The following is a 27919-nucleotide window of genomic DNA, read 5'->3' on the forward strand; positions in this document are numbered from 1 at the left end:
GCATCTTAGGGGGCCATAAACCATAATGGAGCAGTGTATGGGGGCATATACAATGGAGCATCTTATGGGGCCATAAACCATAATGGAGCAGTGTATGGGGGCAAACACTATGGAGCATCTTAGGGGGCCATAAACCATAATGGAGCAGTGTACGGGGGCATATACCATGGAGCATCTTATGGGGCCATAAACCATAATGGAGCAGTGTATGGGGGCATACACTATGGACCATCTTATGGGGCCATAAACCATAATGGAGCAGTGTATGGGGGCATATGCAATGGAGCATCTTATGGGGCCATAAACCATAATGGAGCAGTGTACGGGGGCATATACAATGGAGCATCTTATGGGGGCCATAAACCATAATGGAGCAGTGTACGGGGGCATATACCATGGAGCTTCTTATGGGGGCCATAAACCATAATGGAGCAGTGTACGGGGGCATATACCATGGAGCATCTTATGGGGGCCATAAACCTTTATGGAACAGCATACGGGGACATATACTGTGGAGCATCTTATGGGGGCCATCAACCTTTATGGAGCAGTGTACGGGGCATATACTATGGAGCATCTTATGGGGGCCATAAACCTTTATGGAGCAGCGTATGGGGCATATGGATGGGAGCAGCAAATTAAAGAACAGTGGCACAGGATGGGAGCAGCACATGTCAGAATGGAGGTGCAGGATGGGAGCAGCACATGTCAGAATGGAGGTGCAGGATGGGAGCAGCACATGACAGGATGGGGGCGCAGGATGGGAGCAGCACATGACAGGATGGGGGCGCAGGATGGGAGCAGCACATGACAGGATGGGGGCGCAGGATGGGTGCAACACATGACAGGATGGGGGCGCAGGATGGAGCAGCACATACCAGGATGGAGACCATATACCAATATAAATGCTCGCCACCCGGGAGTAGAACGGGTTCAATAGCTAGTGTATATATATATATATATATATATATATATATATATATATATATATACAGTACAGACCAAAAGTTTGGACACACCTTCTCATTTAAAGATTTTTCTGTATTTTATTGTCTATGAAAATTGTAAATTCACACTGAAGGCATCAAAACTATGAATTAACACATGTGGAATTAGATACGTAACAAAAAAGTGTGAAACAACTGAAATTATGTCTTATATTCTAGGTTCTTCAAAGTAGCCACATTTTGCTTTGATGATGACTGCTTTGCACACTCTTGGCATTCTCTTGATGAGCTTCAAGAGGTAGTCACCGGGAATGGTTTTCACTTCACAGGTGTGCCCTGTCAGGTTTAATAAGTGGGATTTCTTGCCTTATAAATGGGGTTGGGACCATCAGGTGTGTTGTGCAGAAGTCTGGTGGATACACAGCTGATAGTCCTACTGAATAGACTGAAAAAAATTGTACTGTACTGTCTATATATATATATATATATATATATATATCACACCTATCCTCAAAAAGCCATCCCTTGACCAAAGCGCTCCTTGAGCAGCACGTCCATGCTGAACTTTCCTCTCAGTTTGCATCTTACTCTCTCTTTGACAACCTACATTCTGGCTTCCGTCCCCACCATTCCACTGAGACTGCCCTGACCAAAATTACTAACGACTTACTTACAGCCAAAGCTAACAGACAATTCTCTATACTCCTCCTTCTAGACCTGTCCTCTGCATTCGACACAGTTGACCACTGCCTCCTACTACAGATCCTCTCTTCCTTTGGGGTCAAAGACCTTGCCCTATCTTGGATCTGCTCTGTTGTGAATTCTGTGGCAGAGCTCCCTCCTGTGGTCACAAGTGGTACTTCGGCTGATTCTCTCTATGAGCTTCCGTTGGTGGAGGAGAGTGGTACTGCGGCTTCTGAGTTTCCTTCCTCAGGTGATGTGGTGAAGTCGTTAGGTGCTGCTCTATTTAACTCCACCTAGTGCTTTGATCCTGGCCTCCAGTCAATGTTCTAGTATTGGACTTGCTTCCTCCTGGATCGTTCCTGTGGCCTGCTGCTCTGCATAGCTAAGTTGCTCTTGTGTTATTTTTGTTTTCTGTTTTTTCTGTCCAGCTTGCGTATTTGGTTTTTCTTGCTTGCTGGAAGCTCTGGGACGCAGAGGGTGTACCTCTGTGCCGTTAGTTGGTACGGAGGGTCTTTTTGCCCCCTTTGCGTGGTTGTTTGTAGGGTTTTGTGTTGACCGCAAAGTTACCTTTCCTATCCTCGCTCTGTTCAGAAAGTCGGGCCTCACTTTGCTAAATCTATTTCATCTCTACGTTTGTCTTTTCATCTTAACTCACAGTCATTATATGTGGGGGGCTGCCTTTTCCTTTGGGGTATTTCTCTGAGGCAAGGTAGGCTTATTTTCTATCTTCAGGCTAGCTAGTTTCTCAGGCTGTGCCGAGTTGCATAGGGAGCGTTAGGCGCAATCCACGGCTGCCTCTAGTGTGGTTGGATAGGATTAGGAATTGCGGTCAGCAGAGTTCCCACGTCTCAGAGCTCGTTCTATGTTTTTGGGTTATTGTCAGGTCACTGTATGTGCTCTGACTTCTATGTCCATTGTGGTACTGAATTACCTAATCATAACAGTACTGGAGGCCCAAAGTACTAATGATTCTCAATAGAGGGAAAAAAGAAGTTCTGAGACCATTTTTTTTTCTCTGCACTGTGTTTTGCCTTTTTTTTCCCCTAGACATTTGGGTGGTTCAGGACACAGGTGTAGCGATGGACATTATAGGTCTGTCTTCATGTGTGGATCAGCTCACGGCAAGAGTACAAAATATTCAAGACTTTGTGGTTCAGAATTCTATGTTAGAACCAAGAATTCCTATTCCTGATTTGTTTTTTGGAGATAGAACTAAATTTCTGAGTTTCAAAAATAATTGTAAACTATTTCTGGCTTTGAAACCTCGCTCCTCTGGTGACCCAGTACAACAAGTTAGGATCATTATTTCTTTTTTACGTGGCGACCCTCAGGACTGGGCATTTTCTCTTGCGCCAGGAGATCCTGCATTATGTAATATTGATGCGTTTTTCCTGGCGCTCGGATTGCTGTATGATGAACCTAATTCGCTGTACTGAATTACCTAATCATAACACTGCTCATACCTTGCGAACTGCACATTTAGCGTTTCCTAATCCCATACTGCCTCTTCATCTCACCCCCTCTCTGTTGGTGTCCCTCAAGGCTCTGTCCTTGGGCCCTTACTCTTCTCAATCTATTCACTCAGCCTGGGACAACTCATAAGGTCCTATGGCTTCCAGTACCATCTATATGCTGATGACATTCAGATCTACCTCTCTGGCCAAGATGTCACCTTCCTGCTCTCCAGAATCCCAGAGTGTCTATCAGCCATATCTTCCTTCTTCTCCTCTCGTTTCCTCAAGCTCAATGTGGACAAATCTGAACTAATTATCTTTCTTCCATGTCGCATATCTTCCCTACATGATCTATCTATCAAAATAAATTAAATCACCCCTGTCCCCAAAATCCGCTGCCTCGGAGTAACCCTGGACTCTGCCCTGTCCTTCAAACCGCACATCCAAGCTCTTGCCACCTCCTGTCGCCTCCAGCTCAAAAATATTTTCAGAATCCATCCTTTCCTCAACCTTCACTCTACCAAAATGCTTGTGCATGCCCTAATGATCTCCAGCCTCGACTACTGCAACATCATCCTCTGTGGCCTACCTTCTAACACTCTTGCACCCCCCAGTCCATCCTTAACTCTGTTGCCCAACTAATTATAATAATAATAATAATAATTTTATTTATATAAGCCAACATATTCCGCAGCGCTTTACAAATTATAGAAGGGACTTGTACAGACAATAGACATTACAGCATACAATAGACATTACAGCATAACAGAAATAACAGTTCAAAATAGATACCAAGAGGAATGAGGGCCCTGCTCCCAAGCTTACAAACTATGAGGAAAAGGGGAGACACGAGAGGTGGATGGTAACAATTGCTTTAGTTATTCGGACCAGCCATAGTGTAAGGCTCAGGTGTTCATGTAATGCTGCATGAACCAGTTAACTGCCTAAGTATGTAGCAGTACAGACACAGAGGGCTAATAGCTGCATAAAGTGTATGAGAACATGATGCGAGGAACCTAATATTATGTTTTTTGGTTTTTTTTAATGGGCCACACAGGGATAGTTAGGTTAATGCATTGAGGCGGTAGGCCAATCTGAACGAATGAGTTTTTAGGGCACGCTTAAATGTGTGGGGATTGGGGATTAATCGTATTAACCTAGGTAGTGCATTCCAAAGAATCGGCACAGCACATGTAAAATCTTGGAGACGGGAGTGGGAGGTAATTATTGAGGATGCTAACCTGAGGTCATTAGCGGAGCGGAGGGCACAGGTAGGGTGGTAGACTGAGACCAGGGAGGAGATGTAGGGTGGTGCTGAGCCATGGAGTGCTTTGTGGATGAGGGTAGTAGTTTTGTACTGGATTCTTGACTGGATGGGTAACCAGTAGTGTTGAGCGATACCTTCCGATATCGGAAAGTATCGGTATCGGATAGGATCGGCCGATATTCAAAAAATATCGGATATCGCCAATACCGATACCCGATCCCAATGCAAGTCAATGGGACCAAAATATCGGAATTAAAATAAACCCTTTCTTTCCTTGTAGGTTCATTCTACATGAAGGAAAACAACTAAGAATAATGCAGGATGTATTTGGGGAGGTGGTGGAGACATTAAAGTCATAGAGGTTTAGCCCAATCAAATAGAATAGCATGTTTTGTTTTTTTTTTAAAGACGTTCGGAGTGACAAAGATATTGAGTATGTAAATTTTTTTTTTATTTTGACAGATATTGATGTTACTCTATTCCACGCCATTCCCCTTCTTTTTTTTTTACTTTTCCCACACTTTCATCTTCATCATCATCAGCATCTTTGACATCAACTTCTTCTTCACCTTATTCATCTTCTTCTTCATCCTTTACCTTTTTTTTTTTATTATTACATTCTTCATATTCATTTTATTCAACTATTATTATTCTTCCTATTCTACATATTCATTTTATTCAACTGTTATTATTCTTCCTATTCTACTTCTTCATCATATTCTCATTTGTGACAGGCATTCCCGCAGTTGTTATCTATAAAAGTTGGAAGATTACACCTTCCGTTCTGCCAGTCACAAAAGTTACATTTGTCCGCGTTCAGTTTGGCCTGCAGCATCAGGCTTTATCCAGGGGCACCACGAGGAGGAACGGACTCACCCCCATACACTGCTTAGTCTTCTTCTGCATATAATTTAGATAATATCTTTTGCTCTGATATTAAGTGTTATGCTTAATGTTCTTCTGCTCTTTGTCCTGCAGCCTCTTGTTCTTCTGCTTCTCGGTCTTCCATGTCGTCGTCTCCAGGGTCGTCGTCTCCAGTGTCGTCGTCTCCGCCGTCGTCGTCTCCGCCGTCGTCGTCGTCGTCATCGGGGTGGTCTTCCGGGTCGTCGACGTTAGGGTCTTCAACTTGGAAATGTAGCAGAAGGTACAAGAAGGCTGAGAAAATGCCAAGAACCAGCTGATGGAACTGGAACTCGGATGGCTACCCGAAGGTTCAAGACAAGAGCCTATGGAACTACCGAGGACCAGCTGACGTTACTGGAACCCGGTTACTAAGCAGGAGGTACCCGTGCTAAAAAGCACTACCAAGGACCGCCTGACGTTGGCGGAACTCGGATACCCAGAAGGAGGCACCTAAGCCAAAGGCTCTGCCCGGAACCAGCTGACGGTACTGGAACCAGGATGGGGAGCAGAAGGTACAAGAGCAAAAGACACTGCCGAGAACCAGCTGACGGTACTGGAACCCGGATGGGTAGCCGAAGGTCCAAGAGCCAATGGAACTACCGAGGACCAGCTGACGTTACTGGAACCCGGTTACTAAGCAGGAGGTACCCGTGCCTGAAAGCACTACCAAGGACCACCTGACGTTGGTGGAACTTGGATACCCAGAAGGAGGCACATAAGCCAAAGGCTCTGCCCGGAACCAGCTGACGGTACTGGAACCAGGATGGGGAGCAGAAGGTACAAGAGCAAAAGACACTGCCGAGAACCAGCTGATGGTGCTGGAACCAGGTGGTGGACCCGAAGGCCCACAGGAGAGGAGAGAACAGCTAGGCCGCGAGGCAGCCGCAGTTACCGAACCCCAACAGTCCTACAGGGGGAGCTTGGCCTACTGGCACTACAGAACCAGCCTTGACTACCAATTCACGCAGCCCACATAGGAAGCTCCTAAACTGGAGGCACCATGGAGTTGGCTAACTCGACCGCAACACGACGGGGCAACGCATAGGTGTCTCAGTGAGTTTGACAGTACCCGGAAACAGCTGACGGTGCTGGAACCAGGCTGGGCATGAGGGAGTACCCGTGACAAAAACACTGCCGAGAACCAGCTGGCGGTGCTGGAACCCGGATGCGTTGCCCCAGTGTGCAAGAGCCAATGGCACGACCGAGGACCAGCTGACGGTGCTGGAACCCGGTTACTAAGCTGTAGGTGCCTGCGCTTAAAAGCACTACCAAGGACCGCCTGACGTTGGCGGAACTCGGATACCCAGGAGGAGGCACCTAAGCCAAAGGCTCGGCCCGGAACCAGCTGACGGTGCTGGAACCAGGAGGTGGACCCGAAGGCCCACAGGAGAGGAGAGAACAGCTAGGCCGCGAGGCAGCCACAGTTACCGAACCCCAACAGTCCTACAGGGTGAGCTGGGCCTACTGGCACTACAGAACCAGCCTTGACTACCAGTTCACGCAGCCCACATAGGAAGCTCCTAAACTGGAGGCACCCTGGAGTTGGCTAACCCGACCGCAACACGACGGGGCAAGCATAGGCGTCTCAGTGAGCTTGACACAACCCGGAAACAGCTGACGGTGCTGAAACCAGGCTTGGCACGAGGGAGTACCTGTGACAAAAATACTGCCGAGAACCAGCTGGCGGTGCTGGAACCCGGATGCGTTGCCCCAGTGTGCAAGAGCCAATGGCACGACCGAGGACCAGCTGACGGTGCTGGAACCCGGTTACTAAGCTGTAGGTGCCTGCGCTTAAAAGCACTACCAAGGACCGCCTGACGTTGGCGGAACTCGGATACCCAGTAGGAGGCACCTAAGCCAAAGGCTCGGCCCGGAACCAGCTGACGTGCTGGAACCAGGAGGTGGACCCGAAGGCCCACAGGAGAGGAGAGAACAGCTAGGCCGCGAGGCAGCCGCAGTTACCGAACCCCAACAGTCCTACAGGGGGAGCTGGGCCTACTGGCACTACAGAACCAGCCTTGACTACCAGTTCACGCAGCCCACATAGGAAGCTCCTAAACTGGAGGCACCCTGGAGTTGGCTAACTCGACCGCAACACGACGGGGCAACGCATAGGTGTCTCACTGAGTTTGACAGTAACCGGAAACAGCTGACGGTGCTGGAACCAGGCTGGGCACGAGGGAGTACCCGTGACAAAAACACTGCCGAGAACCAGCTGGCGGTGCTGGAACCCGGATGCGTTGCCTATTAAAGATTGTCTTCCTAGAGCCCCAACTAGCGGTGTTGGAGCAAAGGGTAAGCAGGGGGAGCAGAGTGTAGGCCGAAGCCTGCACTGGAGGCAGCTTTGTGTCTGCGTAGCGTTTGCAGGACACTTTGCTGGCTACACAGTGGGGGAACAGCTGGCGGTGCTGAACCCCACTAACACATTGGCTGGTGTTTTTCTCTGTGCAGCTAGCACTTCAGGGCAAAAACTAGCGGTGTTAGAGCCCAGGGTCAGCAGGAGGAGGAGAGGAGCGGAATGTAGGCCGAAGCCTAGTTGAACCAATTTCAAAGGTAACCTTTAACCCCCCCTCAGGTGTTGCAAGGTACAAGAGCCACACCTTGAACAGCATTAATGCTGCACAAGTCAAAGGTTGCTCTCTTAATTTTGCTCCTTGCACACGCTGAATAAAACACGTACACTATTTAGCCCATTATACTGTCAAACAGTAGTGGAGGCGTGACTTGTCTTTTTAAGGAGACGCAGCACAGGTGTCAAAATTTACACCTAGGTGCTGGGCGCAGATTCCTTACCGTTGTTATTTGCAGTACAGGAGACTGCGCTCTTGTGTTATCCCTTGGCAATACCCTGTTAGTGCAGGCCGTCTTATGACCTCATTTCATGTTGGCCGGTGCGGTTAACGATGGCCATAAATCCCAGACCCACAGTGCCTTTTCATAAAGTCACACTGCGGTGCTGGGATTCGTGGCCTTGTGCAGTAAATATGTTCGCCGCTCACACATGTCCTTACACCTGCTTCAGACTGGGCGGCCTCAGCTGATCCCTTATCGCATGCCGCGGCCATTAGGCCGCACAGTCTGAAGAAGGCGGAAGGAGGGGAGTGAAGACATGCGAACATATGCACTGCTCGTGCCCATCAATCACACCCTCGCAGTTAAAATATATGAGACAACGAGGGGCGTTGTGTCGGGCAGGGCGGACGCACAGGCACAGCCAGCCAACCAATGATGTCAGAAGACGGGCAGCGCTAACAATGGGGGTGCTGCGTGTCATTAAAAAGGAAAGTCACACCTCATGGCCATTGTAATGGTCTCTAATGAGACACATTTTGTACGTGTTGAGTTCCACGTGGGCAAGGAGAAAAAGTCAGCCACCTTGTACAAATGCAGCAGTACTGCTTTACAAGGTGGCTGTTATACATAGAAACACCTGGGGGTGGGGGGCCAGGTTCCCTTTAATTTCAGTTCATGTGCCTGCGTGGCGTTTGCAGGTCACGTTGCCGGCTACACAGCAGGAGAACAGCTGGCGGTGCTGAACCCCACTAACACATTGGCTGGTGTTTTTCTCTGTGCAGCTAGCACTTCCGGGCAAAAACTAGCGGTGTTTGAGCCCAGGGGCAGCAGGAGGAGGAGAGGAGCAGAGTGTTGGCCGAAGCCTCCACTGGTGGCAGCTTTTGGTCTGTTGTGCCAGCATGGCTTGTGCTGGACACGATGCCGGCTACAAAGCAGGGGAACAGCTGGCGGTGCTGAACCCCACTGACACAATGGTGGTTGTTTTTCTCTGTGCAGCCAGCACTTCCGGGCCCCAACTGGCGTAGTTAGAGCCCAGGGTCTGCAGGAGGAGCAGAGTGTAGGCCGAAGCCTAATTGAACCAATTTCAAAGGTAACCTTTAACCCACCCTCAGGTGTTACAATGTTGAAGAGCCACACCTTGTGCAGCAGTAAAACTACACAAGTTAAAGGTTGCTCTTTAAGTTTTGCTCATTGCACACGCAGAATGAAAGACGTACACAAATTAGCCCATTGAACAGTAGAACTGTATTGGAGGCGTGACTTGTCTTTTTAAGGAGACGCAGCACAGGTGCACATAAATAACGCCTTGGTGCTGGGCGCAGCCTCCTGAGCGTTGTTATTTGCTGTACAGGAATCTGCGCTATTGTGATCCCTTGGCCATGCGCTGTGAGCGCTGCCTGTCTTCTCACCTCATTTCATGTTGGCTGGTGCAGTTAGCAATGGCCATGAATCCCAGACCCGCAGTGTGTTTTCAAAAAACCACACTGCATGGCTGGGATTCGTGCCCTTGTTCAGTAAATATGTTTGCCGCTCACACATGTCCTTACACCTGCTTCAGACTGGGCAGCCTCAGCTGATCCCTTATCGCCTACCACGGCCATGAGGCCGCACAGTCTGAAGAAGGCGGAAGGAGATGAGTTAAGACAGGCGAACATATGCACTGCACATGCCCATCAATCACACCCTCGCAGCCAAAATATATGGGACAACGAGGGGGGTTGTGTCGGGCAGGGCGGACGCACAGGCACAGTCAGCCAACCAATGATGTCAGAAGACGGGCAGCGCTACCAAGGGTGGTGCTGCGTACCATTAGAAAGGAAAGTCACACCTCAGGGACAGTGGAATGGTCTCAATGAGACACATTTTGTACGTGTTGAGTTCCACGTTGGCAATGAGAAAAAGTCAGCCACCTTGTACAAATACAGCATTACTGCTGTACAAGGTAGCTGTTATACATAGAAACACCTTAGGGTGGGTGGCAGGGTCCCTTTAATTTCAGTTCATGTGCCTGCGTGGCGTTTGCAGGTCACGTTGCCGGCTACACAGCAGGGGAACAGCTGGCGGTGCTGAACCCCACTAACACATTGGCTGGTGTTTTTCTCTGTGCAGCTAGCACTTCCGGGCAAAAACTAGCGGTGCTTGAGCCCAGGGGCAGGAGGAGGAGGAGAGGAGCAGAGTGTAGGCCGAAGCCTGCACTGGTGGCAGCTTTTGTTCTGTTGTGCCAGCGTGGCTTGTGCTGGACACGTTGCCGACTACACAGCTGGCGGTGCTGAACCCCACTGACACATCAGCTAGTGTTTTTTCTGTGTAGACAACACTTCCAGGTGGCAACTGACAGTGTTGAAACCCAGGGAATCAAAAAGGAGCAGAGTGTAGGCCGAAGCCTGAAGTGGAGCAAGTTGAAAGGGAACCTTTAAAAGGCATTTGTTGCTGAAAGAGCCATCTTGTACAGCAGTAATACTGCACATGGAAAATGGTGGCTCCGAAAATTATGCTCCTTGCAAACGCTGAAGTACACACTCATATAATGTGTCCCCTCACACCATCAAACCGTCCCGGAAGTGGGACTTTCCTTTGTAATGTGACACAGCACAGCCGTCATTACAACCCCCTTGGTGCCGTGCGCCACCTCCTCAACGTTGTTTGGTTCTGTCACGGAGCCCGCGCTGTAATGTTATCCCTTGGCCATGCACAGTTAGCGGTGCCCGTCTTCTGACATCATTTAGGTGTCAGGCTGGCAGTGCCTGTGCGTCCAAGCTGCCCGAGATCCAACCTTGCAGTGTCATCTAATGTAATCCCACTGCGGGCCAGGGATCCATGGGCATGCGCAGTGCATATCATCGCCTCTCACTCACCTCCTTCCTGCTTCTTCAGACTGTGCGGCGTCACGGCCGTGGCATGCTATTAGGGATCAGCTGACGCCGCCTAGTCTGAAGAAGCGTGAAGAAGGGGAGTGAGAGGCTAGTATATGCACTGCGCATGGCCATGGATACCAGGCCCACTGTGGGATCACATTAGACGACACTGCGAGGTGGGATTTCGGGCAGCGTGGGCGCACAGGCGCAGCCAGGACGACAAATGATGTCAGAGGACGGGCAGCGCAAACTGTGCATGGCCAAGGGATAACATAACAGCGCAGGGTCCATGATGGAATCAAACAACGCTAAGGAGGCAGCGCACGGTGCCAAGGGGGTAGCAATGACGGCTGTGCTGCGTCACATTACAAAGGAAAGTCCCACCTCCGGGACGGTTGGACGGTGTGAGGGGACACATTACATGAGTGTGTAGTTCAGCGATTGCAAGGAGCATAATTTCAAGAGCGACCTTTTCCTTGTGCAGTATTAGTGCTGCACAAGGTGGCTCTTTCAGTAACAAACGCCTGGGGGGGGGGGACAGGTCCCCTTACATTTTAGTTGTGCCAGCGTGGCGGTCGCATGACACGTTGCCGGATACACAGCTGGGGATCAGCTGACGTTACTGAACCCCAATAACAGAGGAGCGACTGTTGACTGTGCAGACAGCACTTCCAGGCACCAACTGGCGGTGTTAGAGCCCAGGGACAGCAGGAGGAGCAGATTGGAGGTATTGCCGCACACACAGCTGGGGATCAGCTGACGTTACTGAACCCCAATAACAGAGGAGCGACTGTTGACTGTGCAGACAGCACTTCCAGGCACCAACTGGCGGTGTTAGAGCTCAGGGACAGCAGGAGGAGCAGAGGAACAGAGTGTAGGCCGAAGCCTGATTGGAGCAAGATGAAAGGGAACCTTTAACCCCCCCCCAAGACGTTTGTAGCTGAAAGAGCCATCTTGTGCAGCACTAAGGATGCAAAAGGAAAAGGTTGCTCTTTTAATTATGCTCTTTGCATACACAGAAGTAAACACTAAAAATGTGTCCCCTTATACCGTTAAACCGTCCCGGAGGTGCGAATTTCCTTCGTAATGGGACACAGCACAGCTGTCATTCCTATCCCCTTGGTGCCGTGCGCTGCCTCCTCAGCGTTGTTTTAAGCTGTCACGGAGCCTGCGCTGTTCTGTTATCCCTTGGCCATGCCCAATTAGCGCTGCCTGTCTTCTGACATAATTTGGTGTCAGGCTGTCAGTGCCTGTGCGTCCACGCTGCTCCAGATCCCACCTCGCAGTGTCGTCTAACGTAATCCCACTGCGGGCCTTGGATCCATGGGCATGCACAGTGCATATCCTCGACTCTCACTCCCCTCCTTCCCTCTTCTTCAGACTGTGCGGTGTCACGGCCGTGGCATGCTATTAGGGATCAGCTGATGGCGCACAGTCTAAAGAAGGCGTAGGGAGATGAGCGAGAGCCCGAGGGGAAGATATGCACTGCGCATGCCCATGGATCCCAGGCCCGCAGTGTGATTCAATCAGAAGACACTGCGAGGCGGGATCTCGGGCAGCGCAGCCGCACAGGCGCAGCCAGCCTGACACCAAATTATGTCAGAAGACAGGCAGCGCAAATAGGGCATGCCCAAGGGATAACAGAACAGCGCAGGCTCCGTGACAGCTTAACACAACGCTGAGGAGGCAGCGCATGGCACCAAGGGGGTAGGAATGACGGCTGTGCTGCGTCACATTACGAAGGAAATCCCAGCTCCGGGACGGTATAACGGTATCAGTGAACACATTTTATAAGTGTTAAGTTCTGCGTGTGCAAGGAGCTAAACTAAAAGAGCTACCTTTTCCTTGTGGAGCATTACTGCTGCACAAGATGGCTCTTTCAGTAACAAACGACGGGGGGGGGGGGACAGGTTCCCTTACATTTAGGTTGTTGTGCCAGCGTGGCAGTCGCAGGACACATTGCCGGCTACACAGCTGGGGATCAGCTGACGTTACTGAAACCCAATAACACTGGGTCGTATGTTTTTACTGTGCAGCCTGCACTTCTGAGCCGCAACTGGCGGTGTTGGAGCCCAGGAATAGCAGTTCAGGTGGTAGAAAGATGAACACAGCAGGAGACCTGGATGACACCCAATTACTTAATCAGGCAGAGGAGTGGCAAATTCCTGCGAGATCCAGGCCTGGTTCATTTTCAAGAAAGTAAGCCGGTCAACGTTATCGGAGGATAGTCGCATGCGATAGTCTGTTAGTACACCACCTGCGGCACTAAAGACACGTTCCGATAAGACACTAGCCGCAGGGCAAGCCAGCACCTCCAATGCATACTGGCTTAGCTCTGGCCATGTATCCAGCTTAGAGACCCAAAACTTGAATGGGGAAGAGCCGTCTGGGAGTACAGTAAGAGGGCAAGCCATGTAGTCTGTCACCATCTGACGGAACCGTTGCCTCCTGCTGACTGGAGCCGCCGGTGATGGTGTAGACATTTGGGGCGGGCACACAAAAGTGTGCCAGAGTTGTGCCATACTGGGCTTGCCTTGGGCAGAGGCACTGCTTCTGCTCCCTCTTTGGGCAGAGCCTCCCCCACTGCCTCGACGCACTGAGCTGCTTTGTAAAGCACTAGCAGCACTCCTCTCAGTTGGACAGGAGAAGATGATGAAATTCACCAGTGTGTCGTGGTACTCCCGCAATTTACGCTCCCGGGTCAACGCTGGAATGAGGTTTTGGACGTTGTCCCGGTAGCGAGGATCGAGGAGGGTGAACACCCAATAATCAGGCATGTTGAGAATGTGGTCGATGCGGCGGTCGTTTCTCAGGCACTGCAGCATGAAATCCACCATGTGCTGCAGACTGCCAACTGGCCCAGAAACGCTGTCCCCTGCTTGAGACATGATCTCTGCCCGCTCGTCATCACCCCACCCTCGCTGTACACACTGACCACTGGACAATTGTGTCGCTCCCTCCTCTGGACGGAGCTCTTCCTCCTCCATTGACTCCTCCTCATCCTCCTCACAAAGTGGCCCCTGCGTACCCCTTTGTGAGGAACCACGTGGCGCTGACTCTCCAGAAGCTGATGGAAAAGGTGACTCCTCATCCTCCACCTCTTCCACAACATCATCCCTTAACCCTTGCAAAGTTTGCTGAAGCAGGCAGATAAGGGGGACAGTCATGCTGACTAGTGCATCATCTGCACTTGCCATCCGCGTGGAATAATCAAAAGGACGCAAAACCTGGCAGACGTCCTTCATAGTGGCCCACTCTGTGGTTGTGAAGTCTGATCTGCGCTGACTGCGACTTCTTTGCGCCTGATGCAGCTGGCACTCCATCACTGCTTGCTGCTGCTCACACAACCGCTCCAACATATGTAACGTGGAATTCCACCGGGTAGGTAGGTCACATATGATGCGGTGTTCTGGAAGGCGGAATCGGCGCTGCAGAGCAGCAATGCAGGATCTTGCCAAGCTGGAACGCCGCAAGTGAGCACACTCTAGGCGGACCTTGTGCAGCAGGGCATCAAGATCCGGATAGCCCCTCAGAAAACTCTGCACAACCAAATTGAGCACATGTGCCAGACATGGGATGTGAGTGAGGTTGCCAAGGGCCAAAGCTGCCACCAGATTTCGGCCATTGTCACACACTACCATGCCTGGCTGGAGATTTGCTGGCAGTAACCACACATCGCTCTCCTGCTTGATGGCATTCCAGAGCTCTTGCGCTGTGTGGCTTCGATTCCCCAATGAAACTACTTTCAAGACGGCCTGCTGACGTTTGGCCACGGCTGTGCTCATGTCGGTCATAGGTAAACGTTCACGGGTCCATGTGGAGGTGGACTGTGACGGCTCCTGCAGAGATGATTCTGAGGAACTTGTGTAAGAGGAGGAGTCAATGCGTACAGACTGGATTCCTGCAATCCTTGGAGTGGGCAGGACACGTCCTGCGCCACTCGCACGATCTGTACCTGGCTCAACAACATTAACCCAATGGGCAGTGAGGGAAACGTATCGCCCCTGTCCATGCTGACTGGTCCACGCATCGGTGATGAGGTGGACCTTGCAACTGACGGCATTCAGTAGCGCATGTTTTATGTTTCCCTCAACATGCCTGTGCAGGGCAGGGACAGCTTGCCTGCTGAAGTAAAAGCGGCTGGGCACCTTGTACTGTGGGACTGCCAATGCCATCAAGTCACGGAAGCTGTCAGTCTCCACCAGCCTGAATGAGAGCATTTCCAGGGACAAGAGTTTGGCAATGCCTGCATTCAGAGCCTGTGCTCGGGGGTGGTTGGCCGAGAATGCCCGCCTTTTCTCCCATGCCTGTACTACCGATGGCTGTAGAGTAGACTGGGAGTGTGAGGATGACTGGGAAGGTGGTGCTGTGGGTGGAATTACACAAGGTCTCTGGACAACAGTGCCAGAGGTTCTTCCATGGCGATCCTGGGAGGAAGCCAAACCAGCTGTGCGTGAGTTGGAGGAAGAGGCAACACGAGCTGAAGAGGTGGTAGCTGCCGCTGTTGGTTGGCCTACATCTTCAGTGTGTTTCTGTAACTCCACCGCGTGCCTGGTCCGCACATGTTTCCACATATTTGTGGTATTGAGGTTGCTGACATTTTTCCCTCTTTTTACTTTCTGATGACACAGCTTGCATTTGACAAAACAAATGTCATCTGCAACTGTGTCAAAAAAGGACCAGGCACTGCAAGTCTTGGGAGCGCCCTTTTTGGCTTTGGAAAGAGACAGGCTCCTAACGGGTGCCAAAGTGGAGGCTAAAGGCTCCGCAGTCTTCCCCCTCCCTCTCCCTCTTTGGCCCGTAAGGGGAATCTCTTCCTCAGAGCTGCTCCCACCACCTTCCTGTTCCTCACGCCACGATGGGTCAACGACCTCATCATCTCCACTACCCTCTGCCACCAACTGCTCCTCCTGGGTAGTCTCGGCAGCACAGTACGCACCAGAAAGCGGCACCTGAGTTTCATCATCAGATGCGTACTGCGCTGTGGTCACCGGAGGCACTGGCCCAATCGCCTCTTCAGAGTCAGAGAGACAAAGCTGTTGGGCATCACTGCACACTGCCTCTTCTTCCATTTCTCCAATGCTGCTTGGCTGGCCCCCTGTTTCCAAGCCAAGAGATTCAGAGAACAGAAGTAGAGACGGCTCCTGTCCTGGGTTCTCTGACTGCCTGGCCAATTTGGCAGGTGGTGAAGAGACAGATGGCTGCTCTCCAGTGCTCTGTGCCTGAGAGGATGTGGCACTAATTGAAGTCGATGCCGAGGCGTTAGCTGCCATCCACCCGACAACGGCTTCAATTTGGTCTTCACGCAGCAGCGGTGCACGGCGCTCTCCGACAAAGCTGCGCATGAAGGACTGTTCCCTGCTGAAACTGAGTGACGACGAGTCACCGGAGCCCGCAGCAGGCACAGAATCACCACGTCCTCTCCCTGCTCCTCTCCCTGCTCCGCGCCCACGCCCACGTGCCTTACTCCCTGCCCTCTTCATCTTGGTTGACAGATAAAGATAAGCAGAAAAGTACTAAGGCCTTAGTGTGCTTATTCCTGAAATGCTCCTCCTAACAGGTGTAAGAAACACTAATGTTGTAAAGTGTGGACTAAACTTTATTATTTTTCAAATGTGGCCTACACAAGTGTTATGTTGTGTTTGGTGAACTTTCCTTTTTTTTTTTCTGCAGATCGGACTACAGAGCAAGTTTAACTCACACGGGGACCGTGCAGAAAGCCGTAAACGGCGCTGCAAGGCCCAAAAACCCTCCTCTAGGTTATCCTATGTAGTGTTTTTCCACTATTTAGCTGGAGACAGGTGGAAAGACACTAATAGGAAATTTTTTAAAACATTTTTAAACAGGCTGCACTATTTGAAAAAAAAAGGAAATTTTTTTTCAAGGTAAGAGGCAGTAACGCACCCTGAGCTGAATCCAACCGGCTATGGCTGCACACAGACTACAGGGCGAGCTGCGCTCACACAGAGACCGTGCAGACAGCCGTAAACGGCGCTGCAAGGCCAAAAAAAACCCCTCTAGGTTATCCTATGTAGTGTTTTTCCACAATTTAGCTGGAGACGGGTGGAAAAACACTAATAGGAAATTTTTTTTTAAAATTTTAAATAGGCTGCACTATTTGAAAAAAAGGAAAAAATTTTTCAAGGTATGAGGCAGTAACGAACCCTGAGCTGAATCCAACCGGCTATGGCTGCACACAGACTACAGGGCGAGCTGGGCTCACACGGAGACCGTGCAGACAGCCGTAAACGGCGCTGCAAGGCCCAAAAACCCCCCTCTAGGTTATCCTATGTAGTGTTTTTCCACAATTTAGCTGGAGACGGGTGGAAAAACACTAATAGGAAATTTGAGAAAAAATATGCAGCAGGCTGCACTATGAGCAAAAAAGGACAACTGTGTGAGGCAGTGTGAACCCCCCCTGAGCTGAATACAACCTGGTATATGGCTGCACACAGACTACAGAGTGAGCTGCACACACACACACACAGAGACCTTGCAGAACGCTGTTAAAACAGCGCTGCAAGGCAAGAGCAAGGTGAACAGTGAAGAACACACAGCGTTTTGCTAAATTAGCCTTGGGAAAGGAAAATAAAGCAATTAGCTATCTCAACTGGCCCTCAGTTAGAACACAGCGTCCTGTCCCTAACTGAAATCACAGCAGAGTGAGCGCAAAATGGCGGCAGCGTTTATTATAGTGCAGAGTGACATCATTTCAGCAGCCAATCACAGCCTTGCCAGTACTTAGATGCCCACCATGCTAAACAGGATGTGCCCACACTTCCAATCATTCCTCATTGGCTGCTGCGTTCAGTTTGAATTCTGGGAACTTCCGATTCCGGTATCCGATACGCGGGAAGTATCGGAATTCGGTATCGGAATTCCGATACCGCAAATATCGGCCGATACCCGATACTTGCGGTATCGGAATGCTCAACACTAGTAACCATTGTAATGACTGGCACAAGGTAGAGGCATCGGTGTAACGGTTGGTGAGGAATATGATCCTGGCTGCAGCATTCAGAACAGATTGGAGCGGGGAGAGTTTGGTAAGAGGGAGGCCGATTAGTAGAGAGTTACAATAGTCCAGACGAGAATGAATAAGTGAAACAGTAAGAGTTTTTGCAGAGTCGAAAGTAAGAAAAGGGTGAATTCTAGAAATGTTTTTGAGATGCAGATAAGAAGAACGAGCCAGTGATCGGATGTAGGGGGTGAATGAAAGCTTGGAATCAAGTATGACCCCAAGGCAGCGGGCATGTTGCTTTGGAGTAATGGTTGAACCGCACACGGAGATGGCAATGTCAGGCAAAGGTAGGTTAATAGAGGGAGAAAACACGAGGAGTTCAGTTTCTGACAGGTTCAGTTTCAGATAGAGGGAGGACATGATGTTTGAGACAGCGGTAAGACAATCACTGGTGTTTACTAAAAAGCTCGTCGTGATAACAGGAGAAGAAGTGTATAATTGGGTGTCGTCAGCATAGCGATGGTACTGGAAACCAAATCTACTAATTGTTTGTCCAATAGGGGCAGTATACAAAGAGAATAGGAGGGGGCCTAGGACTGATCCTTGAGAAGCCCCAACAGTAAGGGGAAGGTGAGAGGAGGAAGAAACAGCAAAAGATACAGGGAAGGATCGGTCAGAGAGATAGGAGGAGAACCAGGAGAGAACGGTGTCCTTGAGGCCGATGGAGCGGAGCATAGTGAGGAGGAGCTGGTGATCCACAGTGTCGAATGCTGCGGAGAGATCCAAAAGAATTATCATGGTGTAGTGACCATTAATTAATCTCTCTCCTCGCTACACTCCTGCTTCCACTCTTTGCAAATCCCTTTACTGGCTCCCAATTTCCCAGCGTATCCAGTTTAAACTTCTAACACTGACCTACAAAGCCATCCATAACCTTTCTCCTCCGTGTATTTCCAAACTAATCTCTCAATATCTTCCCTTACGTAATCTCTGGTCCTCCCAGGACCTCCTTCTCTCCTCCACGCTAATTCGCTCCTCACTCAATCGCCTCCAAGACTTCTCCTGAATATCCCCCATCCTCTGGAATTCCGTATCCCAACACTTCCGGTTATCTACCACATTTGGATCCTTCAAAAGAAACCTGAAATCCCATCTCTTCAAAGAAGCTTACAACCTGTAATGACCACACGGCCACCTCAACACCATGAGAGCTACTGCGACCCTCGACCTATTGTCTCCTTCCCCATAATCATGTAGAATGTAAACCCGCAAGGGCAGGGTCCTCTTCCCTCTATATCAGTCTGTCATTGTTAGTTTTGTTTACTGTAAGTGATATTTGTATTTTGATGTAACCCCTTCTCATGTACAGCACCATGGAATTAATGGTGCTATATAAATAAATAATAATAATAACAAATATATATACAGTACAGACCAAAAGTTTGGACACACCTTCTTATTTAAAGATTTTTCTGTATTTTCATGACTATGAAAATTGTACATTCACACTGAAGGCATCAAAACTATGAATTAACACATGTGAAATTATATACTTAACAAAAAAGTGTGAAACAACTGAAAATATGTCTAATATTCTAGGTTCTTCAAAGTAGCCACCTTTTGCTTTGATGACTGCTTTGCACACTCTTGGCATTCTCACACTTTTGTGTTTTAGTATATAATTCCACATGTGTTAATTCGTAGTTTTGATGCCTTCAGTGTGAATGTACAATTTTCATAGTCATGAAAATACAGAAAAATCTTTAAATGAGAAGGTGTGTCCAAACTTTTGGTCTGTCCTGTATATATAATATATATATATATATACATATATATATATATATATATATATATATATATATATATATATATATACAGGACAGATCAAAAGTTTGGACACCTTCTCATTTAAAGATTTTTCATAGCCACCTTTTGATTTGATGACTGCTTGCACACTCTTGGCATTCTCTTGATGAGCTTCAAGAGGTAGTCACCGGAAATGATCTTCCAACAATCTTGAAGGAGTTTCCAGAGATGTTTATCACTTGTTGGCCCTTTTGCCTTCACTCTGCGGCCCAGCTCACCCCAAACCATCTCGATTGGGTTCAGGTCTGGTGACTGTGGAGGCCAGGTCATCTGGCGTAGCACCCCATGACTCTCCTTTTTGGTCAAATAGCTCTTACACAGCCTGGAGGTGTGTTTGGGGTCATTGTCCTGTTGAAAAATAAATGATTAAATGATTAGTTTTTCAAACTTTTTTTGTTCTTTTTTCCTTTTATTACTTTATTATTGGAAACCATTGGACTGCTGGTTGGGAAACAAGCATGCAAATATCTGCATGATATTTGAGGTAACATTAGATGCTGTTCCACTTTCTCTCCCTCTCTATATATATATATATACATATATATATCTACTGTATATTCTCGGTATAAGTCGAGATTGTCAGCCCAAATTTTTGGGCTGAAAGTGCCCCTCTCGGCTTATACTCGAGTCACGGTCGGCGGTGGGGTCGGCGGGTGAAGGGGAGTGAGCGAGTCGCATACTCACCTAGTCCCGGAACTCCCCCTGCCTGTCCCACGGTCTTCAGTGCCACAGCTCTTCCCCTGTTTAGTGGTCACATGGTACCGCTCATAAAAGTTATGAATATGGACTCCACTCCCATAGGGGTGGAGCCGCATATTCATTTCTCTAATGAGCAGTAATGGTGACCGCTGACAGAAGGAGAGGCTGCGGCACCCGGAGACCAGCTGTCCGGGGGAAGGAGCCAGGGACGTTGGGAGCAGGTAAGTATGTTATTGTTACCTGTCCACGTTCCACCCGCCGGGTGCCGCTCCATCTTCCGCATCTTCTTGCAGTGACTGTTCAGGTCAGAGGGCGCGATGACGTACTAGTGTACGCGCCACCCTCTGCCTGAACAGTCAGTGCGGAGAGACGCCAAGACGGGACGCTGAGGAGCTGCAAGCAAGAGAAGTGAGTATGTCATTTTTTTTATAGCAGCAGCATTCTATATGGCACAGATTTATGTGGAGCATCTATGGGGCAATAATGAACGGTGCAGAGCATTCTATATGGGGCAGCTTTATGTTGAGCATCTATGGGGCCATAATCAACGGTGCAGAGCATTATATATGGGGCAGCTTTATGTGGAGCATCTATGGGGCCATACTGAACGGTGCAGAGCATTATATATGGCACAGCTTTATGTGGAGCATCTATGGGGCCATATTGAACGGTGCAGTTACACAGCGAATAAACAAATGAGGATTGTCTACCAGTCACTGTAATACCGTAGCCATCTTGGTAGTGATATTACTGTGATTGGCTGGCCATATTTACTCAACTGGGATTAGAAAAGGACCGATGCCACAATGTTTGGCTATCTGATGCCACTGGATAGCTCAGGGATAGTTCTGATTGGAGCTAGAGAGTAGTTATCCAGGCCTGTGTGCACAGTTTAATTAGTTTTAGGAACCCGAGTCTTCTAGTGGTGATACTTCAATGAACAATCATACTTTTTACGGATAATCTTGTGCTTTTTCTGTTTCTAAGCAATACCTTCTGCATTTAAACTAGGGGAAGCTGCTGTGGTATGGAGAGTGGTGAATACAGCCTCTATGCAGGACTTAGGGCTTTGCAGTCCTTTGCTAAATATATAGCTGATGCAGGTGACTACATATTTTTGGTGAAAAAATTGACTTTATTGTCATCCATACAGTTTAACTTGGTTTGCATGAAATTAAAGTGGATTGAAACATAAAAAAAAAAATGCTTGGCCTGCTACTGGTGACCACATTTTTTTGACCCAAAAATTGAATATTATTATCCATACAGTTTAACGTGCTATGTGTGAAGTTACAGTGGTTCAAGTTTTTTAAAACAGCTTGCCCTCCCTGCTACAGATGACCACATTTTTTGTCGAAAAAAATTGACTATTGTCATTCATATTGTTTGACTTGCATTGCAAGAAGTTACAGTGGTTTTAAACAAAAAAAAATGCTTGGCCTGTTGCACGTCACCACATTTTTTATTCCAAAAATTGACTATTGACATCCATATATTTTAACCTGCTTTCTATGAAATTACAATGGTTTGAAATATAAAAAAAAATGGTTGGACTGCTATACGTGACCAAATTTTTTTGTTCCAAGAATTGACTATTGTCATCCATACAGTTTAACTTGCTTTGACTAAAATTTCGGTGGTTTGACATTTTAAAAAAATCGCTTGGCCTGCTAATGGTGACTAAATTTTGTGGTTACAAAAATTGACTATTGTCATGCATACATTTATATAAAAAAATAGTTTAAATTAATCAAGGAAACTTGCTTTCCAAAGACCTAGCAATTAGAAAATGCATAAGGAGTGCAGTAAGGGATGGGTAAATGGAAGTGCTGATGATGGTGCACTCTGACGGCGAGCATGTCGGGCAGGTGCGACTGCATCTGATGCTGGAAAAAAGCAACATCCCCATCCACGACACATAGCTTTCTCCCTTGCAGGGAGGTACAGGTCACCACTTGTGAATCCACAACAGTGCGAACATTTTGTCGGTTGGAAAGCAGATAATGCTTCCAGCATACTTTTTGGGGATTTATAGAAAAATAGGGAGCACCACAGCTGGGCAAACGTAATATTATGCTAATAGTAGATCTATAAAGGGGTGCAGCACCATGCATAGCCAAAAGGACATAATAAAGCAACCAAGAAAAGCAGACACGCAAACGGAGCGCACACCCAGAAGAATGAAAGCTGAGTAGCAACAAATTACAAAAAGTTTATTGAAAACAGAGACACATACACTAGAATAAAAGCATGTTAAAATATAACAACCACACCCCTGGTCCCATGGTAAATACTCGTGAAAGACAGCCCAAAATACAAATAGTAATATATGTGCTATACAACCCAACAATAATGGCAACCAAAAAATACCTGTATATGAAAATCAATAATTAGACAGCATATAAGGGAGACCTGTAAAGTGGGGAATAAAACCCCCTAAGCCCTATAAAAATGTGGCTCAAAAATTCAATAATACAGATATAATAGTACAAACCCATAAAAGAGCACAGAGGGTCTGGGCGTCCACAGATACCCCCACTATGAATGAGTAGCCCTGCTATGGAAGACAAGCCTGTAACTATCAAGGGACCATAATAGGAAAAAAAAAAAAAAAAAAAGGGGGATAATACCAGCAAAAGATAAATTAAACCAAAGGAAAAATATAAATATAAAGCAAGGTGGTCAGGTGGGACAAAGATATAACCCAGGCTATAGAAAAGTGCCCACAAGGGTCAGGATATGTGGCACAATGGTAGGAAAAATACAAGGTATGAGTATAAATCACCCAATCAGGTCATCCGGTCTGCGGTCTGGGCTGTCAGCTGTCAGAAGTCAGGAGTAAAGGAAGATGATCCCGGGATCCAGAAAGTGTGGGGAGGCCTCCACACACTTTCTGGATCCCGGGATCGATCATTTTCCTTTACTCCTGACTTCTGACAGCTGACAGCCCAGACTGCAGACCGGATGACCTGATTGGGTGATTTATACTCATACCTTGTATTTTTCCTACCATTGTGCCACATATCCTGACCCTTGTGGGCACTTTTCTATAGCCTGGGTTATATCTTTGTCCCACCTGACCACCTTGCTTTATATTTATATTTTTCCTTTGGTTTAATTTATCTTTTGCTGGTATTATCCCTTTTTTTTTTTCCTATTATGGTCCCTTGATAGTTACAGGCTTGTCTTCCATAGCATGGCTACTCATTCATAGTGGGGGTATCTGGGGACGCCCAAACCCTCTGTGCTCTTTTATAGGTTTGTACTATTATATCTGTATTATTGAATTTTTGAGCCACATTTTTATAGGGCTTAGGGGGTTTTATTCCCCACTTTACAGGTCTCCCTTATATGCTGTCTAATTATTGATTTTCATATATAGGTATTTTGTGGTTGCCATTATTGTTGGGTTGTATAGCACATATATTACTATTTGTATTTTGGGCTGTCTTTCACGAGTATTTACCATGGGACAAGGGGTGTGGTTGTTATATTTTAACGTGCTTTTATTCTAGTGTATGTGTCTCTGTTTTCAATAAACTTTTTGTAATTTGTTGCTACTCAGCTTTCATTTTTCTGGGTGTGCGCTCCGTTTGCGTGTCTGCTTTTCTTGGTAGCTTTATTTTTTCCAGCATACTTTTCAACACCACCCAGTCTTCCACATGGTCCAGTCTGGATAACTTAATCTTCACCCTGATCCTCCTTCCTCTCACCATGTCGAGTCCCAGGAGACCAGTGATCCCACAATAGGACACTCCGAGGAGCTATTTACATAATCATTTTTCGATTGTGGCCTCTCACCCTGCATGTTCCAAGAGGGACGGGAGCAATGGTACATTTTGTCTAAGGAGGTAGATGATGATTAGACACAGTTGCCGATAGGTCAAGTTGTTGTTAAGTCACTAAGTCAGGGGGAACAGAACATTCCGCCATGCCCCTGTCCTTGTAAATTCTGATGCATCATTATCAGGCACTTCCAAATCCTTTTCCTAGCACAGCATTCAGCTGTTCCTACCCCAGGCCTTAGAACAAAAAAGAAAGATCCCAGACATCCAACCACAGACCCAAACACTAACAGGGCTTATTTCTAGGCTGCTTGCCATGAAAATGTTGCTGTTTAGGCTTATAGACACAGAGGATTGCTGTTTCTGGCAGCCGTTCCATGGTACTAGGTCCCCAGTTGCCACTAGTTCTCCTGGAGTTCAGCCACTGACTTGTACAAGCATATGTCCAGGAACATCACCCATGCACTTACTAACTTATTTACTGGGATTGTGCACTTAACGACCAACACGTGGAGAAGCGTTTGTGGCTAAGGATGCTACATTTCCCAGATAGCACACTGAGCTAACATTGTGAAGTCCGGGGTTTTGTCTCACCCTGGCATGGCATATGTGCTACCGATGCCAAGGATTGCTAGCTCTACATCTATCAGGATTTCCTCCACCTCATACACCAGTACCTGCACCGCCTCCTGCTCCTCCTCATCCTCCATCTCTAATGTGTTATCTCAGAGCATGTCATCCACATCAGCTGGAAACTGGAAGCTCTGCAGCACTGCCTCAGCAAAGCTGCAACAGGCTCTGCTGAAGCTAAGTTGTCTAGGAGACAAACCGAACACTACGGCAGAGTTATTGAAAGGAAAAACAGACCAGACACATCCGTGGCTCTCTCCACTGAACCTACAGCCAGGCATGATCATGTGTAATAATGCCCTGGTGGTGACTGTGAAGTTTGGCAAGCTCAAACAGGTACCAAGCTTGGCAACGTGCTCAACTCGGTAGTTCAGCTCTTTCTAAAAACCCACCTAGATATGCCAGAGCTTCTGGTCAAGGTACACCATGTCAGCACCCATTTGTGGAAGTTATCTACATCTTCCACAGCAGTGGAAGTACTGCAAAAGTTCATGCAAGTGCCAGCTCACCGACTTGTGTGCAACGTGATCAAATGCTGGAGCTCCTCACTTCACGTGCTGGCAAGACTTTGTGAGGGGTAGAAAACAGTTGTTGAATCCCAGCTCCAACAAGCCCATCAGTGCACATAACAAATGAAAAGTGTGCATGGATCCTCTTTCATCTATTTTCATCAGTTCTTGCTTCTTTCAGAAATTACATTAATATCTCCAATTGTTTTATAAAATATTCAATCTTCTTTTACTTATATTATAATTTAAAAAAAAATCATTTTTAATTTTTGCTTATATAAAAGTCATTACACAGGAAAGAATGTTTCTTAACATTGTTTTTCTGCAAACTCTAATTTCTCTTTTTTCTCTTCCCCCCATTATACTCGTTATATGAGCATCTGAGCATTTTAGTGCTAGCTCATCACTAATTAGGACACTCGTGAATGTGTTATATCATTCATTATGGTGCCAATCTCTACAACAAGTAAGAGAAGAATTTTGCTTGGGACATTCTATGGTAATAAAAAATAAAATCGCACGATACATGGCCCCATTCATTCTTTCATGTACCCGGATCAGTCGTCCTGGCCCCTTTGCAGAGAAACAGCCCCAAAGCATGATGTTTCCACCACCATGCTTTACAGTAGGTATGGTGTTTGATGGATGCAACTCAGTATTCTTTTTCCTCCAAACACGACAAGTTGTGTTTCTACCAAACAGTTCCAGTTTGGTTTCATCAGACCATAGGACATTCTCCCAAAACTCCTCTGGATCATCCAAATGCTCTCTAGCAAACTTTTCTGGATTTTTTTTTCTCAGTTTGTCTCCCATAGTTGAGGTCTACCTATGATGTAAATTACAGACGCCTCTCATCTTTTTAAGTGGTGGAACTTGCACTATTGCTGACTGACTAAATACTTTTTTGCCCCACTGTATATATATATATATATACATATTAATCTTTTATTTTTAAAAAATTACAAAAAAGGAAGATGGGCTGATGCAAAAGTTTAGGCATCCTGCATGTTTAATACCTAGTAGCACCCTCTTTTGAAAGTATCACAGCTTGTAAACACTTTCTGTAGCCTGCACAAAGTCTTTCAATTCATGTTTGAGGGATTTTCATCCATTCTTCTTTGGAAAATTCTTCCGGTTCTGTGAGATTCCTGGGCCGTCTGGAATGCACTGCTATTTTGAGGTCTATCCACAGATTTTAATGATGTTCAGATCAGTTGACTGTGAAAGCCAATGTAAAACCTTCAGCTTGCGCCCTTTGAGGAAGTCTATTCTGGATTTTGACATGTGGTTACGATCATTATTAGGGTTGAGCGACTTTTATTTTTATAGGGTCGAGTCGGGTTTCACGAAACCCGACTTTCTCAAAAGTCGGGTCGAGTGACATCGGCCGATCCTATAGAAAAGTCGGGGTCGGGGTCGGCCGAAACACGAAACCCAATGCACTGCAATGGGATACTAATGGTTCCCAGGGTCTGAAGGAGAGGAAACTCTCCTTCAGGCCCTGGGATACATATTAATGTGTAAAATAAAGAATAAAAATAGGGATATACTCACACTCGGACGTGCCCTGGTTCTAGCCGGCAGCCTTCCTTCCTAAGAATGAGCAAGTGAAGGACCTTCGATGACGTCGCGGCTTGTGATTGGTTGCGTTACCGCTCATGTGACCGCACACGCGACCAATCACAAGCCGTGACATCACCGCAGGTCCTTCACTCGCTCATTGTTAGGAGGCGAGACTGCCGGTTTGAACCAGGGCGCGTCCGAGGGTGAGTATATCAATATTTTTTATTTTTACTCTTGATTTTACACATAAATATGGATCCCGATACCGATTCCCTATATCGCAAAAATATCGGAACTCGGTATTGGAATTCTGATACCCGATAAGAAGATCGCCGACCTCATGGCCGACCCCACACAGGGATCGGGTCGGGTTTCATGAAACCCGACTTTGCCAAAAGTCGGCGACTACTGAAAATGACCGATCCGTTTTGCTCAACCCTAATCATTATTCATCTGTAGAAGCCATCATCTTTTCAACTTCAGCTCTGGTTTGCATCAAGAATTTGTTGAAAGTTCATTGAGTCCATAAATCCCTTTACCCTTGAAATGATCCCTGTGCCATTGGCTGCTGTACAACCTGTGATGCAGTGACCTATGTTACAGCCAGGAGGCGCTGTATGTGCTCCTCAGGATACACATGGATGCGTGTTTGTAATGGTGATGGTGAAACAGTGACCAGCAGGATTGTAAATGACCGGTAGGTGTCACAGAGGGAGTCTGCGCTATAAGCCTGAAGTAAGATTGTTTTGGGACCTCTAGTCCTGCAAATATTTGTGTTTGTTTACTTAAAAGAGAGACTTGCAGGGTTAGTCGGAGAGCTGGGCGGGTCTGGCTAACCAAACACACCTTCCATCCAGGGAAGGGTTTACAGATACATAATGTGACCGTTTTGTGGTCACATGGTTGTGAGTGTATGGATCTGTTTGGTCCATGTGTAAGGTCCTGGAAGCCTATGTGTTGTTGTGAGTGATAACTCACTTAATAGCATGTGGTGGGGCTTTGG

The sequence above is a fragment of the Ranitomeya imitator genome, chromosome 9, assembly GCF_032444005.1.
Source record: "Ranitomeya imitator isolate aRanImi1 chromosome 9, aRanImi1.pri, whole genome shotgun sequence".
Taxonomy (NCBI): domain Eukaryota; kingdom Metazoa; phylum Chordata; class Amphibia; order Anura; family Dendrobatidae; genus Ranitomeya; species Ranitomeya imitator.